The 10380-nt window shown below is 44.5% G+C and overlaps 1 protein-coding gene across 2 annotated transcripts in view; it reads left to right on the top strand.

Annotated features, from left to right (window-relative positions):
• Positions 1-554: 554 nt before the first annotated feature.
• LOC135519328 (diacylglycerol kinase beta) overlaps positions 555-10380 on the top strand; it is a 166679-nt gene continuing 156853 nt past the window's right edge. For both annotated transcript variants that reach the window (XM_064944505.1, XM_064944504.1), the window contains exon 1: positions 555-1189. The gene's annotated coding sequence lies outside the window, so the exon portion shown is untranslated. The remainder of the gene's footprint in view (positions 1190-10380) is intronic.

Here is a 10380-nt window from a genome sequence, read left to right as displayed (position 1 = left end):
ATAAACACTCGGTATAGTACAAGAAAATAAATAAGGCACAACCTTAACGGGCAACATGACATGAATAATCCCGCACAAACCTAGGCAGGCAACAGGGGTAATTATACACACACAAATTAAAGCAAATGAAACCCGGTGTGAAAGAAACAAAGACAAAACAAACGGAAAAGGAAAAAAGGATTGGTGATGGCTAGTAGGCCGGTGACGCCGACCGCCGAACATCCCCCGAACAGGGAAAGGAACCACCTTCGGTGGAAGTCGCGGCAGTGTGTGTTGCTGTGCATGTGTGTGATAATGGTTGTTTTTGAGTGGAAGACGCACTTGAATTTTCCCATGAATTGTCTTTTCTAAGAAATGTCCTGCACAATAGGCCAATACATTGAAATTATATATTTGGAATTCTCTGAGATATACACACTACCAACACACAGGATGCACTGTGAGTGTGTGAGGGAGTGAGGGGGATGGGGAGGGAGAGGGAGAGGATGAAGGGGAGGGGGAGAGGGAGAGAGAGAGGCACGAGCTCTAGTGGTTTACAGGGTAGGGGGGCTGGAGGCACTGTGCTAAAGCAGTGTCGATAAGTGAGAGAGAGAGCGAGAGAGATAAAGAGAGAGATTGATGGAGAGAGCGGGAGAGTGAACAGCTCTATGTAAACAGGGTGTCAGAAAAGAAAGTGCAGGGACATTTTCAGCCTGCTAAGGCTGGGAAAATAATCACATAGGATCTGCAAAGCAGCACTCACTAGGGCAGAGAGAGAAACAGAGAGAAGAGAGAGAGAGGGACGAAACTGAACAGAGAGAGTCGGTGACAGTGAGAGAGACAGAGAGCGAGAGAGAGACAGAGAGAGAGGAAGCTATATAGCAACAGAGCAAAGGAGAGGAACTAAGCAAAAGGGAGAGAGAGGAAAAAAGCTTAATGAATTCAGGCTGAATAGGAGGGAGGGATGTTGCTACCTCTGCCGGGCTCCAGTGCCTTTGCTGTGCCTCTCTGTGTAGCTGGACCTGTGTTGTGTAGCTGTGGCTCTGCTCTTTGTAGCTGCCGGTTTGTGTTGTGAGGGGGTCGCTGCTCTGCTCACGGGGAAAGGGAGAGCAACCCATGCCCCGGGCAGCTTGGAACGGACTGCCTATCAACCCATACTGAAGGAAGGAACACACACACACAGACAGCAAAACTACTGGGATGGGCAGAGGTATGGGACAAGCTGTGATTCTCTGTATCTCTTTCTCTGTCACTGTGTTTCTCTCTCTGTTTCTCTGTTTATCTCCATGTTTCTCTCTATCTCTTTTCGCAGACAATCATTGTCCATTGATTATTACTTTCTGACCAGCCCTTGACCGCTTTCTCGCTCTCGCCATCTGTCCCTGTTTCGTTGGAATGTGTGTGTGCATGTGTGTGTGTGTGTCTGTGTGAGAGTGTGTGCGTTTATTTGTTCTTCCATCTTGCCAAGTGCCTTTCACTTTCACTCATTCTGTTTTGTCCAACGTAACAGTGTGTGTTGATATATTGGTTGTTGTGGTCAGTCTCTTAGTGAAAATGATACTAAAACTTGTTTCAGCCTAATGGGGGCCAGTGTGTGTGCTTGTGCTGATTGTGGCTATGATGGATGTGTGGGTAATATGGTGGAGCCATAAAGAAACACAGTTACTCTGTCATTCCACTGAACTCACCCTACTGTCCTTTCTCTCAGACACATCAAGCAGGATTCATTTCTTATATTTAGCCATGTTGGATGACTTCTAAGACGGATAGTCATGTTTTGGACATATTTGTAGAATGTCTACATACACAAAAATGTGGATGAACAGTAGGGGAGAGTGGGGTAAGTTGAGCTATTTTTACATTCAACATCACTCCGTCAAGGGAAATATAGTGTTCTTTCTATCAAAGATATCTACATATATTTTAGGATGTTGTGTATGGAAATAATCTGAATTATTGTAAACAAAACAGTTTTGAAAAATTGTCTTGTCCAAAATAAGTGGACTCTTGGCACAACTTACCCCGGGTAGGTAAATTGAGCCACAGCTCAGGGTAAGTTAAGCTGTCTACAAATTTCTGTACTGAATTAAATATTACCACTACCTTTTTTAAACCATGTCCATCTTTATTTATTTTATATTTATACCCTGATGAAGACAGATTGCCTGTCGAAACGTTGGGCATAAATATTTTTGCATCTGAGCTCCTAGAGTGTGGCTCTCTTATATTTTTTTTAGTGTTCCACTCCGCTAGCCAGCACCTCGCCTAAATAGGTGTGTGTTTCTTTCGCCTCTAGATCTTTATTTCCCAAGACAATCCCAATCACGTTTTCGTCTTTTAATCCTTTTAAGCATATTTGAAAACAGGCTTAACACCTAAAACATCTTTGTTATTTTTTTAAACACTTTTAACACAGGCTCTATTGTTGCCTCATATTCCAGCGATAATGCCTTGCAATACGCCTGGGAATAAACCACTTGCTCAACTTGCCATTGGTTCAACCATTGGCTCAACCTACCTCATGACCATTGGTTCAAATTACCCAAAGGCAAACATGTTGATAATATTAGCCCATACAGCTATAAGGATGCATTTTCTTGTTAGGTTAAGGACTTCATATTCGAGCTTATATTGCATCCCCCTAACTGATGTTTAGAACATTCTGAAAATGATCTACTTTGGTTTAGTTACGGGCATCAGGAAACCTCTGACATGATACATTCATTTGACTTTGCTTATCACTTTTTCCAAGTGGTTTCTTCCTTTACAGATTCCATGAAATGATGACCTCTTCCTAAATATTTTGTCAAATTATCCATTTTGTGTATGGTTTGCCAGAAACAAGGGTGGCTCAACTTACCCCCTTTTTGTCATGGTTTATTTCTCACAAGAACTTGTGTTGTCAGAAGAGTTGCATTCTCATAAATAGATTCTAATGTTGCACATTTTCACACATTAAAAAAGATGCAGCACATTCTTGACTGTGCTGCTGTGGGACGGGTCGAGTGATAGCTGTCACAGATTTCCAGTCCTCACCTCTGTTTTTCAAGGCTGTCACCGTTTACCTCAAGCTTGGCTCTCTCTCTCTCTCTCTCTCTCTCTCTCTCTCTCTCTCTCTCTCTCTCTCTCTCTCTCTCTCTCTCTCTCTCTCTCTCTCTCTCGCTCTCTCTCTCTCTGTAACCATGTGATTCAGGCGCCAGACTTTGATCAAATCGAATCAGCACTCTTAATTACGCCTCATCATCCAATTACTGAAAGCAATGGTTATTCACGCCCGGACCGGATGCCTGAATCGCAGGCTGGGTAATAAACAATGTAGGATGCTTCTGTTCTTGCATGATACACCGAGTGAAGACCTGCCTGCCTACAGAGAATGAGGAGGAACGAGAGTCTCATTCACCACCACCACTAATTGACTATGCTGATCACGTTCTCTGAGCTCAAAACAAATCAAATCAAATGTTATTGGTCACATACACATGGTTAGCAGAAGTTATTGCAAGTGTGGCAAAATGCTTAAGCTTCTAGATAGATCTGACAGTGCAGCAGTATCTAACAGGTAATATCTAACAATTCCACAACAAAACCTAATACACACAATCTGGTAAAGGAATGGGATAAGAATATATAAGTATAAAATATATGGATGAGCAGTGACAGAGCAGCTAAGATGCAATAGATAGTAAAGAAGAGATAGTGAAGGATACAGTATACAGTATATACATAGGCGATGAGTAATGCGAGATATGTAAACATTCTTAAAGTGACATTAATAAAGTGGCTAGTGTTCCATTTATTAAAGTGGCCAACAGAAAATTGCATCCCAAATGACTATTATCTATGTGGTGCACTATATTTGCTTGGAGCCATACAGAAGTAGTGCACTGCCATTTGGGATTCAACCAAAGACATCTGTTAAGCCTAGTTATCAGAAAAGGCAAAGATGCCCATCTGTAACCATATTATTAGAATGAGAGGTTCTATGTCCATTCTATTCATTTCTAATTGTGTGGTTACAGCTTATCATCTTTGCCTTTGAATGGAGAATCCTGTTCTACTCATTCTAATTCTATGGCTGTAACTAATGTTGGGTGACATGTTGATCAATAGTCCTCGGTAAAATGAAGATAATGCAATGTCTGATAATAGTGATTTCATTACAATGGTAGTTAATAGTGATTTCATTTGTCAAACAAGTCAAGTGCAATTGGACAAAATAGCCTCTAACCCGTGGTTTATACCCTTTTCCTTTTCTCTTGGGTACTCGATCTAATGTGGAGTTGAGTTAGTTGTTGCTTTTGTAATGAATAACCCATCCTGCCAATGTCTGTAGATAGGGAGCCGCCTCTCTGTGCTAGTGGTGGCAGTTTAACAATCTGATGGTCTTGAGATGTCCTTGATAATCTTTTTTGCTTTCCTGTGACATTGGGTGTTGTAGGTGCCCTGAAGGGCAGGTAGTTTACCCCCGGTGATGCGTTGTGCAGACCGCACCACCCTCTGGAGAACCCTGCGGTTGTGGGCAGTGCAGTTGCTGTACCAGGTGGTGATACAGCCCGACAGGATGCTCTCAATTGTGCAACTGTAAAATTTAAGAAGGGTTTTCAGGGACAAGCCACATTTTTCCAGGCTCCTGAGGTTGAAGAGGCACTGTTGCGCCTTCTTCACCACACTGTGTGTGTGCGTGAACAATTTCGGTTTGTCGTGATATGTACACCGAGGAACTTAAAACTTTCCACCTTCTCCACCGCTGTCCCATCGATGTGGATAGGAGGCTGCTCCCTTTTCTGTTTCCTGAAGTCCACGATCATCTCTTTTGTTTTGCTGACATTGAGTGAGAGGTTATTTTCCTGACACCACACTCCGAGGGCCCTCACCTCCTCCCTGTAGGCTGTCTCGTCATTGTTAGTAATCAAGTCTACGACTGTAGTGGTGTCTGCAAACTTGATGATGGAGTTGGAGGCGTGCATGGCCACGCAGTAGTGGGTGAACAGGGAGTACAGGAGGGGGTTGAGAACGCACTCTTGTGGTGCCCCAGTGTTGAGGATCAGCGGAGTGGAGATGTTATTTCCTTCCTTCACCACCTGGGGGCGGTCCATCAGGAAGTCCAGGACCCAGTTGCACAGGGCGGGGTCGAGACCGAGGGTCTCAAGCTTAATGATGAGTTTGGAGGGTAATATGGTGTTGAATGCTGAGCTGTAGTCAATGAACAGCATTCTTACATAGGTATTCCTCTAGTCCAGGTGGGATAGGGCAGTGTGCAGTGTGGTGGCGATTGCATCGTCTGTGGACCTATTGGGGCGGTAAGCAAATTGGAGTCGGTCTAGGGTGACAGGTAGGGTGGAGGTGATATGATCCTTGACTAGTTTCTCAAAGGACTACATGATGACAGAAGTGAGTGCTATGGGGTGATAGTCATTTAGTTCAGTTACCTTAGCTTTCTTGGGAACAGGAACAATGGTGGTCATCTTGAATTATGTGGGAACAGCAGACTGAGATAGGGATTGATTGAATATGTCCGTGAACACACCAGCCAGCTGGTTTGCGCATGCTCTGACGACGTGGCTAGGGATGCCATCTGGGCCGGCAGCCTTGCTAGGGTTAACACCTTTAAATTTTTTACTCACATCGGCCATGGAAAAGGAGAACCCACAGTCTTTGGGAGTGGGCCTTGTTGATGGCACTGTAATGTCCTCAGAGAAGTTGTTTAATTTGTCTGGGAGCAAGATGTCGATGTCCGCGACGGGGCTGGTTTTCTTTTTGTAATCCGTGATTGTCTGTAGACCCTGAGACACACGTCTCGCGTTTGAGCCACTGATTTGCGACTCCACTTTGTCTCTATACTGATACTTTGCTTGTTAGATTGCCTTACGGAGGGAATAACCACACTGTTTGTATTCGGCCATGTTTCCAGTTGCCTTGCCATGACTAAATGTGGTGGTACATGCTTTCAGTTTTGTGCAAATGCTGCCATCAATCCACGGTTTCTGGTTAGGGAAGGTTTTAATAGTCACAGTGGGTACAACATCTCTTACACACTTCCTTATAAACTCGCTCACCGAGTCAGCGTATACATCAATGTTATTGTCTGAAGCTTCCCTTCCTGTTTTAGTTTCTGCCTATTTGATTGTGAGGAATTCTAGGTCAGGTGAACAAAAGGACTTGAATTCTTGAACAATTACATCATGAGTTGTAAATCATGAAACAAACACCCCCGCCCTTCTTCTTACCGGAGAGATGTTTGTTCCTGTCAGCACGATGCACTGAAAATCCTGTTGGCTGTAATGACTCCAACAGCATGTCCCCAGCTAGCCATGTCTCCATGAAACAGAGTATGTTACAATCCCGGATATCTCTTTAAAAAACAACTCTTGCCTTAATTTTGTTGACTTTGTTACCTAGGGACTGGACATTAGCGAGTAATATACGTGGAAGCGGTGGGTGGTTTGCACGCATCCGAAGCCTCACTAGAAGACTGCTCCGGCACCCTCTTCTCCAACGGCTTTGTTTTGGGTCGGCGTCTGGAATCTGTTCAGAGAGATAGAGACCTCTGGGAAATCAGAGGGTGCGCATGCCTGTGTGTGCATGTGTAGTGTGTGTGCCTGCGTAGGTGTGCGTAAGTGTGTTTGTTATGTGTGCGTATACTGTAGGAGGGTCTGTGGTGCCACTTAGATTAATGTTTACAATCATCCACGATGAAGGGAGGATGTCAGGGTTAGGTTAGGTTTGTAATAGCAGGTAGTGGTTAAGGAAGTGAAAAGATGGGGGACATTGACAGTGACGTTCCACTGTAGCCGTTGTGGACAGCTCCTGTTTCGTGACATGGAGTGAAAAGGGATCAATAAGTGAGTAAGAATATTCCTCCAGTGGTTCCATGTGATTAACATGACCAATCTCATAGGATGTCTCCAGGTGATTGATTACTAACAGACAATTGCATCCCAAATGGCTACTTCTTATGTAGTGCACTATATTTGCTTAGTGCACTGCGTAGTAAATAGGGTGCCATTTGGGATTCAACCATCTGTTAAGCCCAATTATCAGAAAAGGAAAAGATGCCCATCTGTAACCATATTATTAGAATGAGAGGTTGTACGTGTGTGGTTTCCGCTTATATCATTTTTGCCATTGAATGGGGAATCTTGTTCTACTCATTCTAATTCTATGGCTGTAACTAATGTTGGATAACATGTTGTTGCTTTCTCTCTTGGGAAGTTTATCAATAGTCTGATAATAGGGATTCCATTACAATGGTAGATAATAGTGATTTCATTTCAAACTATGACAGACTACAAAGGGAAGCACAGCCGAGAGCTGCCCAGTGACACGAGCCTACCAGAGGAGCTTAATAACTTCTATGCTCACAGCGAGGCAATTAACAATCAAACATGCATGGGAGCATCAGCTGTTCCAGACGACCGTGTGATCATGCTTTCTGCAGACGATGTGAGTAAGACCATTAAACAGGTCAACATTCACAAGGCCACAGGGCCAGACGGATTACCAGGACGTGTACTCCGAGCATGCGCTGACCAACTGCCAAGTGTCTTCACTGACATTTTCAACCTCTCCCTGTCTAAGTCTGTAATACCAACATGTTTCAAGCAGATCACCATGGTCCCTGTCCCCAAGAACACTAAGATAACCTGCCTAAATGACTACCGACCCGTAGCACTCATGTCTGTAGCCATGAAATGGTTTGAAAGGCTGGTCATGTCTCACATCAACCCCATTATCCAAGAAACCCTAGACCCAATGTGCATACTGCACCAACAGATCCACAGATGATGCAATCTCTATTGCACTCCACACTTCCCTTTCACACCTGGACAAAAGGAACACCTACGTGAGAATACTGTTCATTGACTACAGCTCAGCGTTCAACACCATAGTGCCCTTAAAGCTCATCACTAAGCTAAGGACCCTGGGACTAAACATATCCCCCTGCAACTGGATCCTGGACTTCCTGACGGGCCGCCCACAGGTGGTAAGGGTAGGTAACAACACATCCAACACCCTGATCCTCAACACGGGGGCCCCTCAGGGATGCGTGCTCAGTCCCCTCCTGTACTCCCTGTTCACTCATGACTGCACGGCCAGGCACGACTCCAACAACATCGTTAAGTTTGTTGATGACACAACACTGACAATGTTGAGACAGCCTATAGGGAGGAGGTCATAGACCTGACCGTGTGTGGTGCCAGGACAACAACCTCTCCCTCAATGTGATCAAGAAAAAGGAGATGATTGTAGACTACAGGAAAAAGAAAACCGAACATGCCCCCATTCTCATCGACGGGGCCGTAATGGAGCAGGTTGAGAGCTTCAAGTTTCTTGGTTTCCACATCACCAACAAACTAACATGGTCAAGCACACCAAGACAGTCGTGAAGAGGGCACAACAAAACCCATTCATGCACAGGAGACTGAAAAGATTTGGCATGGGTCCTCAGATAGGTTTTACAGCTGCACCATCGAGAGCATCCTGATGGGTTGCATCACTGCCTGGTATGGTAACTGCTCGGCCTCCGACCGCAAGGCACTACAGAGGGTAGTGCGTACGGCCCAGTACATCACCATGGCCAAGCTTCCTGCCATTCAGGACCTCTATACCAGGCAGTGTCAGAGGAAGGCCCTAAAAACTGTCAAAGACTCCAGCCACCTTAGTCATAGACTGCTCTCTCTGCTACCGCACGGCAAGCGGTCCCAGTGCGCCAAGTCTAGGTCCACGAGGCTTCTAAACAGCTTCTACTTCCAAGCCTTAAGACTCCTGAACATCTAATCAAATGGCTACCCAGACTAGTTATTTGCATCCCCCCCCCCAACACTGCATCTACTTTCTGTAATTATCTATGCATTGTCCCTTTAACTCTACCTACATGTAAATATTGCCCCAATTACTTCGACACCCTCTGTATTTCGTCCCGCTATTGTTATTTACTGCTGCTTTTTAATTATTTGTTATTCTTACCTCTTACTTTTTAAAATATATATATTTTTAAACTGCATTGTTGGTTTTAAGGGCTTGTAAGTAAGAATTTCACTGTAAGGTGAGATACCTGTTGTATTCGGCGCATGTGACAAATAACATTTGATTTGATTTGTCAAAAAGTCAAGTGTAATTGGACACAATAGTTGTAACTCGTGGTTTATACGTTTCTCTTGGCTACTCAATCTAATGTGGAGTCGTGCTGAATTATCGAGTTAGTTATTGCTTTTGTAATGAATAACCCAACCTGTGAATTTTTATATTCAGAGCCCGTAGTAAGATACTCTACATGACTAAATCTAAAATTGGTTTTCATGTTCCATAAAAAACCCTCTTACCTCTGATGTACAGGTGTTCATTTTCATAATTTAAATGTTGCATCTCAGTCTGGTTGTCTCCCAGCCCCAGGCCTCTTCAGAACCAGCCCTCCCAATGCTGGAACAACCTGAGTCTGGGATGTGAACAGGCCTGGTCTTGCTTGCCCATGCATGGCCTTTAGTATCTAGTACAGTATACTGTAGCTTGGCTTCACCACTACCACAACAGACACAGTTCCACAATGTCATACCAATCCCCCTGTTGCCATGACACCCAGCAGCCCCTCCATAAATACTTGGGGTATTTCTGAGCCTCCCCCCGCCCTCAAGAGAATAGAGAGCCCTAACAGCCTGGCTGCTGAGCTCTGATGCTTTCTCAGCTAAGGAGGTGCACAGGGGGGAGAAAGCTGAACAAAAACAGTCAAGCTACATTTTCTGTGATGAGGAGTTAGGGGAGGCACTAAGTACAAGATCCTATTTAGAAAGATAACGAAGATGAGTTGTGATTACATGGATGAGAGGTGCTAATTCTGTGTTTGTCTCAGATCAAGAAGAAGGATTGTGTGTGTGTGTGTGTGTGTGTGTGTGTGTGTGTGTGTGTGTGTGTGTGTGTGTGTGTGTGTGTGTGTGTGTGTGTGTGTGTGTGTGTGTGTGTGTGTGCGCATGCGTGCATGTGTGTGTTGGACTGTTTCAGCATCCTGTCTGACGTACCGACAGAGCAAATCATGGACAAATACCATTTATGGGCAAAGTCCAAGCTCCCTCAGTCCAGGGTCCTAAGGTTGACTATGCTCCAGTTCTCTCACTAAACTAACAGGAGATGAAAGATTTGACTTGAACTTTGCCTTTGGTCTGTACCCCTTTCCTCATGTCCTGTCAGAACATCTAATGAAATTCAGTCCTCCAATCCACAGTTATCGGCACAAGAGTGATGAGCTGCTATACTGTAGCTGATAATGAGCCTGGCTGAGTCAGGAAGGACGATCAAAGAGCAGGGCTCAAGTGGTTCAATCCATTTTAGACTGACCTGTATACCCTACTAGACCTCAGTGGGCTGCTGGATGCTCAATTAATAAGGCATGATGCTTTTTCCTCTGTG

The sequence above is a fragment of the Oncorhynchus masou genome, chromosome 29 (assembly GCF_036934945.1).
Source record: "Oncorhynchus masou masou isolate Uvic2021 chromosome 29, UVic_Omas_1.1, whole genome shotgun sequence".
Taxonomy (NCBI): Eukaryota; Metazoa; Chordata; class Actinopteri; order Salmoniformes; family Salmonidae; genus Oncorhynchus; species Oncorhynchus masou.
The sequence above is the reverse complement of the archived record's forward strand: the minus strand, read 5'-3'. Positions and strand labels throughout refer to the sequence as shown.